The sequence below is a fragment of the Struthio camelus genome, chromosome 1, assembly GCF_040807025.1.
Source record: "Struthio camelus isolate bStrCam1 chromosome 1, bStrCam1.hap1, whole genome shotgun sequence".
NCBI classification, from domain to species: domain Eukaryota; kingdom Metazoa; phylum Chordata; class Aves; order Struthioniformes; family Struthionidae; genus Struthio; species Struthio camelus.
In genome coordinates, this window is record NC_090942.1 from 87,810,202 (window position 1) to 87,822,868 (window position 12,667).

A 12,667-nucleotide genomic window follows, 5' to 3' on the forward strand; every position below is an offset into this window, starting at 1 on the left:
CTCTCTCACTGTTACTTCCAAGCAATGTCATGAGACTGATTGCTATCACAAGTATTGACAAGATGACATTTGCATCTCTACTTATCTGGTGTCAGGGCTGCAGAATAAACCCCCAGAACCTCGAATTATTGTGACATTTCTGCTTCCAAGCTGGTGTCAATGTATCTGGGGTTTTGGACAGGTTGGTTTGGTCAGGGGTATTTTTTTCTTTTCTTTTCTTTTTTCTTTTTTTTTTTCTTTTGACCTTTGAAACAGGAATTAGGACAAGAACAGCAGCAAGTGGCACAAAAGAGCTGGCTAACAGCTTTATCAGGTTTATGACAGGTATCCTTGGTATCATGTATGTTGTCAATATTGGTTTTGGCTTCCTTTTTTCCTTTTCTGTATTTTACAGAACAGAATGGGAATGTATGGGCATCCAGCCAAATTAATTATCCTCTAGGCCTTAAACAAATTATGCATTTAGTCCTGCATTTAAATTTAAACATGCCATTCTTTAGTGAAAGCTGCACTGGGCCTTGAAGTTAAGCATTTGCTTAACAGTTTTGGAGGATCTAAGCCCTTAATTGTGTATGAAATAATGCTTTGGAAAATGCTACTCAAAAGTACATTATTTTATCTCCTTCCCTGTAGTTCATATTCCAAGCCTACATCCAATCTGCTATCTACAAAACCCCTTAGGTGTCATTTGGTATTTGATTTTCTAGTTTCTTTGTCCATGGAGTATTTGTCATGGCATAATGTTATTTAGAAAATTTAGAATATAGCTAAATATCTCTGATTTGGGTTGTGTTTCCCAATTTTGCCTATTTCTGCATTTTTTCTCTACTGTAACACCCAGTCTTTTAAACTGTGAAGACCTGCTGTTGTTTGATTTTGTAGGCAAGGTCCTGTGTGCTTTTTCATGTGTGAGCTCTAAATTCCCTTTTGCATATTAGTAGCAAGCATAATAAACAAAGCAAACCCTATGCCACCCTATTAGAGATATTTCCCTGTAGCACTCCTCAGTCTACTCTCAGGTTCTCCCTCTCTCTGATAAGTGTATAAGGATGTATCTTTCTTCTGTCAGCAAAAGTGCCTTCAAACTCTCTTCAAATCTATCAGGTACCTACAGGTTTTAAATAACCAGCGAGTGAGTGGTCTATTCTTTGTAAAACACATCAGTACTTGAGCAAGCTGCACTTCACATTAGTGTACCTATTTACGCTTATCATTTATTCTAAAGTATTATTCAGGAACATTAGGTGACATTAGGAAACATTGTTTCCAGGGAAGAGAGTCCCTACTCTGAAGAGCAACATTACAGTCAACATAGATAAACTAGAGTGGGGGAATAGGAACACTCTTTTTAATATGTAAACACAAAGGCTGATGTGGAATCCACATATCTAATCCGTACCTCCAGCACATTTTTCTGTTTTGTGGAACACATAGTGACATGCTATGTTGTTCTGTTTCAGTGTCAGTCATTATGAGATTAGAGCAATCTCTGCACACAAGTTCATAAATCCGCTAAGACATAGACTTCATCATTTTTTACAGGCACATTTGCTTAGTAAAGCATCAATTATGTGGCTGAAATAAACCATTGCGTGTCAGGACAAAATAGATCAGAGCGGAGTGTTTTTGGAGGGTGATGTTGATGCACTGATATCGTGGTTCAAGTTTACCCTATTCGCTTAATCAGGAAGAAGAATGAAAGCTGGAGAGAGACCCAATCTCCTTCTCTAGAGATATTCAAAATTCGCCTGGATGGGATCTTGGGCAATGTGCTCTAGGTGATCCTGCTTGAGCAGAGGGGTTGGACTGGATGATTTCCAGAGGTCCCTTCCAACCTTGGCCATTCTGTGATTACAGAATCACAGAATCACAGAATGGCCAAGGTTGGAAGGGACCTCTGGAGATCATCTAGTCCAACCTCCCTGCTCAAGCAGGGTCACCTAGAGCATATTGCCCAGGATCCCATCCAGACGGGTTTTGAATATCTCCAGCGAAGGAGACTCCACCACCCCTCTGGGCAACCTGTTCCTGTGCTCACTCACCCTCACAGTCGAGAAGTTTTTTCTCATGTTCACATGGAACTTCCTGTGGTTCAGTTTCTGCCCATTGCCTCTGGTCCTGTTGCTGGGCACCACGGAGAAGAGGCTGGCCTCATCCTCTTGACACTCCCCCTGCAGATACTTGTACACATTGATGAGATCCCCTCTCAGTCTTCTCTTCTCCAGGCTGAACAGGCCCAGCTCTTGCAGTCTTTCTTCCTAGGAGAGGTGCTCCAGCCCTCTAATCATCTTGGTAGCCCTCCGCTGGACTCTCTCCAGGAGTGCCATGTCTCTCTTGTCCTGGGGAGCCCAGAACTGGACACAGCACTCCAGGTGAGGCCTCCCCAGGGCTGAGGAGAGGGGCAGGATCACCTCCCTCCACCTGCTGGCAACACTCTGCCTAATGCACCCCAGGAGACCATTGGCCTTCTTGGCCACCAGGGCACACTGCTGCCTCATGCTTAACTTGTTGTCCACCAGCACTCCCAGGTCCTTCTCTGCAGAGCTGCTTTCCAGCAGGTCAACCCCCAGCCTGTCCTGCTGCATGGGGTTATTCCTGCCTAGGTGCAGGACCCTGCACTTGCCTTTGTTGAACTTCAGGAGGTTCCTCTCCGCCCAGCTCTCCAGCCTGTCCAGCTCCCTCTCAATGGCAGCACAGTCTTCTGGTGTGTCAGCCACTCCCCCCAGTTTAGTATCATCAGCCAACTTGCTGAGGGTGCAACTCTGTCCCTTCCTCCAGGTCATTGATGACTACATTGAACAAGACTGGACCCAGGACTGACCCCTGGGGGACACCACTAGCCACAGGCCTCCAACTTGACTCTGCGCCACTCACCACAACCCTCTGAGCTCGGCCATCCAGCCACTTCTCGATCCACCTCACTGTCCACTCATCTAGCCCACACTTCCTGAGCTTCCCTAGGAGGATGTGATGGGAGACAGTGTCCGAAGCCTTGCTCAAGTCCAGGGAGACAACTTCCACTGCTCTGCCCTCATCTACCCAGCCAGTCATTCCGTCATAGAAGGCTATCAGATTGGTCAAGCATGATTTCCCTTTGGTGAATCCATGCTGACTACTCCTGATCACCTTCTTGTCCTCCAGATGCTTAGTGAGGACCTCCAGCATGAGCTGTTCCGTCACCTTTCCCGGGATGGAGGTGAGGCTGACAGGCCTGGAGTTTCCTGGCTAATCCTTCTTGCCCTTTTGGAAGACTGGCGTGACATTGGCTTTCTTCCAGTCCTCAGGCACCTCTCCTGATCTCCAGGACCTTTCAAAGATGATGGAGAGAGGCCTAGCGATAACATCCGCCAGCTCCCTCAGCACTCGTGGGTGCATCCCATCGGGACCCATGGATTTATGGATGTCAAGTTTGGACAAAAGATCTCTAACCTGATCCTCCTCCACCAAGGGAGAGTCTTCCTTTCTCCAGCCTTCCTCTCTTGCCCCCAGGCTCTGGAATTCCTGAGGGCTGGCCTTCTCAGTGAAGACTGAAGCAAAGAAGGCATTCAGCAACTCTGCCTTCTCTGTATCCTTCGTCACCAGGCCACCCACCCCATTCAGCAGCAGGCTAACATTTTCTCTAGTTTTCTTTTCACTGCTGATGTATTTGAAGAAGCCCTTCTTGTTGTCCTCTCGACATCCCTTGCCAGGCTTAATTCCAAATGGGCCTTAGCCTTCCTTGTCGCAGCCCTGCACACTCTGACAACGTCCCTGTATTCCTCCCAAGTGGCCTGTCCCCTTTGCCACATTCTGTACACTTCCTTCTTCTGCTGGAGTTTTGCCAGGAGCTCCTTGCTCAGCCATGCAGGTCTCCTGCCCGCTTTGCTCGACTTCTTCCTCAGAGGGATGCACCCATCTTGAGCCTGGAGGAGGGTGATGCTTGAATATTAACCAGCTCTCTTGGACCCCTCTTCCTTCTAGGGCCCTACCCCACGAGATTCCCCTAAGTAGGTCCCTCAAGAGGCCAAAGTTAGCGCTCCTGAAGTCCAGCGTTGCATTCCTACTCATTGCCCTGCTCCCTCCTCGCAGGATCCTGAACTCCACCATCTCACGGTCACCGCAGCCAAGGCTGCCCCCAACCTTCACCTCTCCAACTAGACCTTCTTTGTTTGTTAGTACAAGGGCTAGCATTGCACCTCTCCTCGTTGGCGTCTCCAGCACCCGGGTCAAGAAGTTATCCTGAATGCTCTGCAGGAACCTCTTTGCCTGTTTGTGCCTAGCTGTGCTGTCTTGCCAACAGATGTCAGGGTGGTTGAAGTCCCCCATGAGAACTTAGGGCCTGCGATCGTGAGGCTACTTCCAGCGGTCTGTAGAAGGCCTCATCGACGACTTCCTCCTGGTCAGGTGGCCTGTAGTAAACCCCCACAACAGTGTCACCCATGTTAGCCTGCCCTTTAATCCTTACCCATAGGCTCTCCACTTGCTCTCCATCCACCCCGAGGCAGAGCTCCACACATTCTAGTTGCTCCCTCACATAAAGAGCAACTCCACCACCTCGCCTTCCTGGCCTGTCTTTCCTAAAAAGCACGTAGCCATCCAGGACAGCATCCCAGTCCCGTGAACTATCCCACCATGTCTCTGTAACTGCAACGAGATCATGGCCCTGCGACCGCACACAGATCTCTAACTCTTCCTGCCTATTCCCCATGCTGCGCACATTGCTATACAGGCATTTCAGAGAGCCAGTCGAGCACGCAAGCTTCCCAGGAGAGGTGCAAGAGGATCCTCCGTAGCCATGTTCCAGGCCGTCTCCCCTGGCTGTATGCACCCGCTGAAGGCATCCTGACTCGAGCGGTGTTTTACTGACTCCCCTGCCACTACACCACTCCCCTTCCCCCATCTTGCCTAGTTTAAAGCCCTCCTTACGAGGCTGGCCAACCTGTTGGCAAAGACGCGTGTGCCCCGCTTGGTAAGCTGGATCCCATCGCTCCCCATCAGCTGTTGATCTTCAAACAGGGTCCCATGGTCATAGAAACCAAAGGCCTGTTGCCAACACCAGCGGCGCAGCCAGTTGTTCACTTGGAAAACGCGCCTACTCCTCCTCCCATCCTTTCCCCTCACAGGCAAGATTGAGGAGAAAACGACCTGGGCTCCCAGACCCTTGACCACCATTCCCAGAGCTCTGAAGTCCTGTTTGATGGTTTCTAATTTGCCTTTCGTGTCATTAGTGTCCACATGGAAGATCAGCAGAGGGTAGTAAAGATCAGCAGAGGGTAGATTCTGTGATTAAGCCCAGTGACTGGAATCACGGGTTTCACATTTTATAAACATTCTCATAAAGTCAAGTGCTATCTTAAAATCAGGTAGATTGTTTGCCCGACTGCCCCTAGTAGCACCTTGTTGCAGATTCCCTGCTCAGAGTGTTAGAAGATAACTCTAATTATTAACCTAAATTTAGCCATGACAAGTTTATACCTTTTGCTCTTTTGACAGCATTGTCCTTTGTCTGAGCTAGCTCCTCCCTGCACTCCTGTTTATTCTTAATATATTTATAGACTAATTGTTCTCCGTCTCAGCCTCTGTTTTGCTATGCTAAACAAGTTGAACTCTTTCCATCTCCTTTTTGTGCAATAATGAATACTGGTCTCTATATGGCTTTACAACAGATGCCACGTGCTAGAAGATATTGGCCCTCTCTTTCTCTTCTGCCTAAATTTCACATTCACTTCTTATCTCTAGGAGTGTCTGCACTGTTACTTGACACAATTGCATATTTGACACCTGAAAGTATGCTAATATTTTTTACCAGGATTTTTCAGGCATAAGATTCAGGAGGAACTGTTTTGTGACCAACTGTTTCAAAGATCTTGCAGATATCTTCACTGGGATTTAGAAGCATAGTATTCAGGTTCTATTTCTGAATAAAGCAATCACTTTTACTTTTCTGTCTGCCAATTGAACATTTAGTCCTCAGTTTAGTTGTACATGTTTATTTAGAAACATGGGGGTTTACTACAGCGACTCACTGGACAAACATTCTTGTATGAGTTTAGTTCTGCTGTTTCTGCTAATTACGTGTTTTTATCATAACACCTATCTAATAGGAGTTACAACCCTAACAACTACATAGCAACATATAAGGGGTCAAATGTGGGGCCTTCAACATCAGTATGTCAGGTCAGTAGGCCAAGACACATTTACCTCTCTAAAAGAAAGTTTACTTCTGAGCCAAAATCCCAGTTTCTCACAGGATTTTGGCCCCACACATTTCCTTGTCTGTCAATGAGCAGTCAAATGGAGGCACACAAGAAGGCGTGTTATACTGACACTAGTAAAACAGACTATTAAAAAATACTGATTTATTGGGATTTTTACATAAGATAATAGTCATGTAGAGGAAGGAAAGTCTCAAATAGGATGGTCAGCTGCTGTCTGGACAGTGACACAGAAAGCCTCTTTTGCAAGTGTCTTTGCAATGGCATCTTCAACTGACTCAGATGAGACTTGCTGTACTGTTGTTCTGCTGATTTCTTGGTCCATGTCTTATGTGTTGGCTCATGGTCTTAGGTGACCACTTCATTGTGTCCATGCTCAGTTAAAATAATGCAGGATTATCTTAAACTATGTACAAAATATAGTCTAACTGCCTTAAATATGCACAAAAGACTGGCCTATGTGACCATTTCTTCATTTGCAGGAACAATTCTAATGACTATTTAGAAGTATCATCTTATCTATGTATAGTTTGGTCAATTCTGGCACGGGAACTAACTGTGGTGGTCTCTAGGACAACAACATACAATTCATGTCTATCAATTGGCCTATGCAGTGCAGGAACTGCCTGGTGGAACCTCCAGGACTATCTGGAATTCCCACACGGAGAGCTTCTGTAACAGTCCAATACTTCATTGTGAAGGCAACTAGGAGTTCAGCTGATCATCTTGTCTCCAGTTAGTCCATTGTCTCAAATCAGCCCATTGTCTCATCCAGGTAGAGACTAGCTCTGAAGTTCCTCAGGGAAACCCAGGGCATTAATGACTATGCTGGGTGTGCACACTGGCACAGGCCTGCTACCTAGCTATACCATGACTGTAATTCCTTTCAAATGAGTCTGTCTCATGAGTATATACATAAATACATATCAACTGGGTAATGAGAGGCAACATAATTAAAAAAACTAATCTAAAGTCAAATAAAACACATCTAGCCCAAAGGAGTAACCAAGATGAAGCTATTCTGTTTCACAGTGCCCTCTATTTGACCATGCCCTACATCTCTTCTGCTCTTTTCCTCTTGTAAATTACAGTCTGATAACTTCTGTTTGGTCTTCAGTACTACAAGCTGTAAGATCATATTGGACAATGAAGCATTTTTTGTTTGCAGTGTATGAGTGTTTGTATGGGATAAGTAACTGGTAAATCGTTGTAACATATGATGATGTCCTATTAGAATACCCACTATGTTAATCCAGGTGTTTTCTCCCCTCCTTGTGTTCCATATAAGGAGGATTTTAAATAATACTTTGCGTTTAGATAGAATTTTATATAATACAGAGCATGTTAAGACATAAAGTGATTAATCCTCCACACCCTGAAAGGCAGGTGAGTAATTAGCCTAATACTATACATAAAAAACTGGAACAGAGAGACAATCATCACTAAATCAGGAGCAGAGACAGGATGAGAATATAACACTTCTAATCATGTACACATTTCACCTATATATGTTAGAAAGTTCAGTAAATTTTTCTATTAAAAATGTTCTGCAAGGTTCATTCTCCTGTTTGACCATACTTTGCAAAGACCATTTTAGGATCAGTGTGGCTTAAGTTTGTTTTTCTTAGTTATCCTAACAGCAAAAGATGAAGAATAGCATATTATTTTTGAGAACAGTGTGTCCCAAATTTCTTGTGAGCTTATATTCTCACTGAATGAACATCATCTTTCAGATGCCATTTAAAAAACTGGCCTTAAATTGACTTGTAACATGAATCCTCTGTGTGTTAGGTTCCCCTAAGTTTCCTTTCTCCTCCTGGCCAAGCAAGTATTTCTTTGGAAGCTGATACACATAGGGATTTACTGAATAATCATTTTTATTTTTTTCCAGGACAAATCAGGTGCAAAGGAAAGTATGTGCCATTTTCTTATATTTTTGTCATGAAGAGATTCCATTTGTTATCAAATCTGTTATCAAGACTGTTATCTCTCACAAACCCCTAGATTTCAGTAAAGATAAGAATATTTTTATTTGGAGTTTTGTTGGTTTAGCCTTCGTTTTAACCCCAGCCTTTCTGTTCTTCCTGTTTGCACACTGAAGTAGGCAGTATTCCTAATGAAAAAGAATGGATCATACAAACTAGCTCAGTGGCAAGAAGATTTCTAATTTTGCAGTAGTACAATATTTCCAAATCCTCCATTTTTGATTATGTGCTATTTTGAACGAGCATTTTGAATTTTGTTCCCAGTTGTTCCAGCTTGCTGGGAAAGACATGCCAGCCCAGGAAGATCCTGTCCACTACTAAAATAGACCTAGCAACAGTTACTGGCTTTGACTCTGCTCTCCTGGAATTTGTTTTGTGTTGTATGTAATTCACATGAGCTCTGTGACACTAGCATAAAACAAGAAACAGGGAAAGAGTGCTATTACTTATCGCTCTCACCTACTTAGATAGCAAATACCTGAAGCAGGATCTGAAGGGAAATATTTAGAACAGAGTCCTGACTTTGATGAGCTTCCCTGAGCCACTATTGTTACAAAAGTAGCTACTATCAAAAGCTCTTCCTTTAAAGAAGCTTTGCCTTGCCTTTAGTAGTACTAGCTATGATCTTGTTTGACTTTCCAATCCCTTCTCAGAAGAAAGCTTTTATGGTCATGCAAACTCTGACTAATTACTATGCTCACTGGCTATACTCTAATTTCAGCAAATGATGCTCTATACATCTGTATTCCCAGAGATTCTTTATTATATCAAGCAGGTCTCTGAACATTCACGGCAAAACCATGACGCACCGCTCTTGAAATGTTTTCTCTCTGAGAGAAGATACAGGAATACCGCATATAAAGCTCATGCCCTCCTTAGGTGTGCCTTTTTTAACCTTGCTGCTAACAACTTCTATTTTGTTTGGTGAGAAGAAGGAGAGATGGGCACCATTAACACAAATATCACGACATTATAACCTGTATTATGCACAATGTACAACACTAGTAAAGGTTGTTGTTTGCTAGTTTCTTTTATTGGATAGACAGCCCATAACTGATCTGTTTATCACCTGATTCCCAGTAGGGCATTCAAATTAGTAGACTAGTGAAGTCTGGAGCCATATCACACTGGTGTTCTGAAAGGAGAAAGAATAGAGAGAGTTCAGTATAGATAGATTTATCTTCCCTCTGGCATGGACCACGGATAAACTAGCAGAATCTCCAGATCAGTATTGCCAAAGTCCACAACAAGATCAGTTAATCTGGAAGGCTGAGCTCTGTTTGTGGCCAGAAAGATCATCCTTTTGGGCACCTCAAAGTGCTGACTACACACTGTAATCGGTCCAAAGCCTGATTAGATTTAATATATTGTGACCCTTATCAGGCAGTACTGTATGACCTAGCTTTTGCTGAGGTCTAGACTGCTTCTGGAAAATAAGCTACATTGTTTCCAGCCCATGAAACACTGGTAGCACTGATCAGACTTTCTTATTTTTCGTATTTTAATAGGATGCAACAGAATTTTCACAATTTTCCTTAGTGGAAGAGGAAGGTAAAAATGAACTGGAAAGAAAAAAATTCCAACCCCTTATCAACGCTTCACCCACTGGCTTTTCAACAGTGATGGCTGAACTTGTAGGTATTAGAAGGAAGCTGTTCATAACACCAAAAAGTGGGACACATAGCAGAATGAGTTAGTGTATAAGACAGCTATGGAAAAGAAAGGATAGAGAAGACAGACTGCAATTTGCCAGGCCTGACAGAGCTCTCTAAGTGATTCTCATACATCTTGCATTTAAAATGCTTTCCAAGAGCGATCTCCAAGCCTTGTGCATGTCACTAAAAGAGGTAAATACATACACCTGGCATTTTTTAAACTATCAAGAAGTCAGCATTCTATTCCCAAATAAAGGTGAGAGAAAAAAAAAAGAGCAGAAACTTGAGAATGGATAAAAACAGCAGGTGACAGAAACTAGTACAATACACAAAAGTGCCATTGGGTAAAGAAAGAAAAGGGAGGAGTATCTCAATTGTTGTAACTTCATCTGTGATCTAGTTAAATTCCTTTAACCTTGTGTGACACAGCAATTAAAAAGATTAACCATAGATAGTAGCCTAAAAAGAAAAAAACTATTAAAATTTGATATTTACAAGGCAATCAAACATCTTGCTTGAATTAAATCAGGACAAGCTTTTCTTATGTTTAAATAGAATTTCTTGTATTTCAATTTGTGTGATTCACCTCTTGTCCTTTCACTGGATACCACTGAGAAGAATCTGGCTCCATCTTCTCCTAAGGACAGATGCTCCAATTCCTTAATCATCACAGTAGCCCTTCACTGGAAGCCATTCACTCACTCCTGTATATCCATATCTTTCTTGTACTGGGGAGCCAGTTCCCAGTTCCTTCCATTCCTTGTGAGCTCACTCAGAAGTTTTCGGCTATCACCAGGCTGGCCCTTTCTTATGCTTTAGGTACAAGACTGACACGAATGAAACTTAATTTCTATCTTCCTTCTTTGGAAGCCTCTCTCTTGGATCCGTCAGTGATGATAGATGCTGCCAATAGGACTTTTCTGAAGTGTCTCCAGGTTTAAAAAAAAAAGAAGTTATATTCTCTCTTAATTTCAAAATATATTCCCAAGAATTCACCTTCCTTAAAGGCTGATCCCCAGTGAAAAGTAGGACAGCAACATTTGCTCCTGAAATGGCCATCGAACTATGCTTACAGACATAACTTACAACCGCACTCCACAGTGTGCATAAATACACCAAGCACTCCACAGCATCACAGTATGCAGCACCATTTTAAATTTTATAATGTTCCAATTCAAAGCTTGGTAAGAATGATGTGTGAAATTTTGAGGGTCAAAAGTTGGGGAATTGCTGACCTACATACAAGATAGAGAAAGAAAAAAAGAGAATGTGCATGAGTCTACATGTTCAATGTGCTAATGACAGGAAGGAGTGACACAGTACTATCTGTGCCACACTAAGACTGTTGTGAAGGTGTTGTTTGGGTAATGATTTAAACATTAAAAAAAAATAAAAATAAATAAACAAACCTAAAGCTGCCATGAATCCTCAGTGCAAGAGCTGAGAGTCAATGTGTCTTCCTAAGATGATACGCTGAACTCTGAAGTTCAAAATGCAAGCTGCAGCAGAAATGAAAAGGGGAGAGGGAAGTGAAGGGCATTGTTCCACCCGTTCAAGTTGGTAGGAGAAAAAGTTCAGAAGAAAAGTGACTTAATGCTATATCCAAGGACATTAGTGAGGCTGAAAAGAAATTTTATTTGTATGTCAAGGAACATAGACGTACAGGAGAGGCTCAGACAGTGCAGTAGATTAGTGAATGGCTAGGACAGTGAGCATTTTTTAAAACTGAAGTTCAACACATGCACCAAAAAAAAAAAAAAAGAGAGAGAGAGAAAATCACACGGGGAGTTTGAAGGTTGAACAAGTAAGGAAGAGGAACCTGCAAAGCCAAATCCAGATAATGATCACATAGGAAACTGCAAATGCCCATGAATCATCTGACCTCAATAATAAGCACCCCAGAAAATGAAAAAAAAATTAGTAAAATTTCTATCTCAGGGATAGTCACTTTTGAAAAATCATGGACAATGAAAATGTGCCAAGAAGTGTAAGCATGTTTCCAGTTCTCAGGGACAGAAAGACTTGATTCTGATAATTTCATCTTGCTATTTTAGCTTTACTAAACCAAAACGAGAAAAAAAATAGCAAGCTGTCTGGAAGGTAAAAGAAACATGAACAATCAACAGCCCAATCACGAGATTTATGAGATGCTTCACATCAGAAACCTGATCCCTGTCTTAATGAGATCAATAAGAGCCATTTAAATTATCTCATGTGGAGTTTGGATATGCCTTATAAATCTGATTTTCAACATCCACCGATTAATTTCAGCAAAAGTAAACTGATTTCCCCAGAAACTGAAAATTCTGCCTCTCATCCCAGAAGAAAGGTAATCTGAGAACTTTGAGAAGATAGGAAACCAACTGTGTTATGTGGAAAAATATTTTTCATAATATTTCTTAGATTCATTGTAACTTGAGGATGACTTTGCTATCTAACTTCAGAGGCATTTTGTTGTCCATTCTATGTGTTTTAGAATGGTTCAAGAAGTTAGGCCAGAATCCAACAAAGTCATATTATGCAGGTCAGCATTTTACGTATCAGCATATTACGCCCATTTATCATATAGAAGATTACCTCCAATTACCATTGGAGGTAATTTCAATTCCCAATAGCCATCCAGCTCATCTAAGCATCCTAATCCATTGAGGATGGGAGACCCACTTTGGTGGCCTATATAAGAGTTTTCAGAACAGAACTTTCTTCCAGTAGAATCTTTAAGCTGACCTAATTACAACTTTTTATCACTTTAGCATTCATCACGAACAAAATAATGAAAGGAATCTTTTGGTTAAATTTAGATGAATTCTCTTTTTTTTTTTTTTAGATGCAA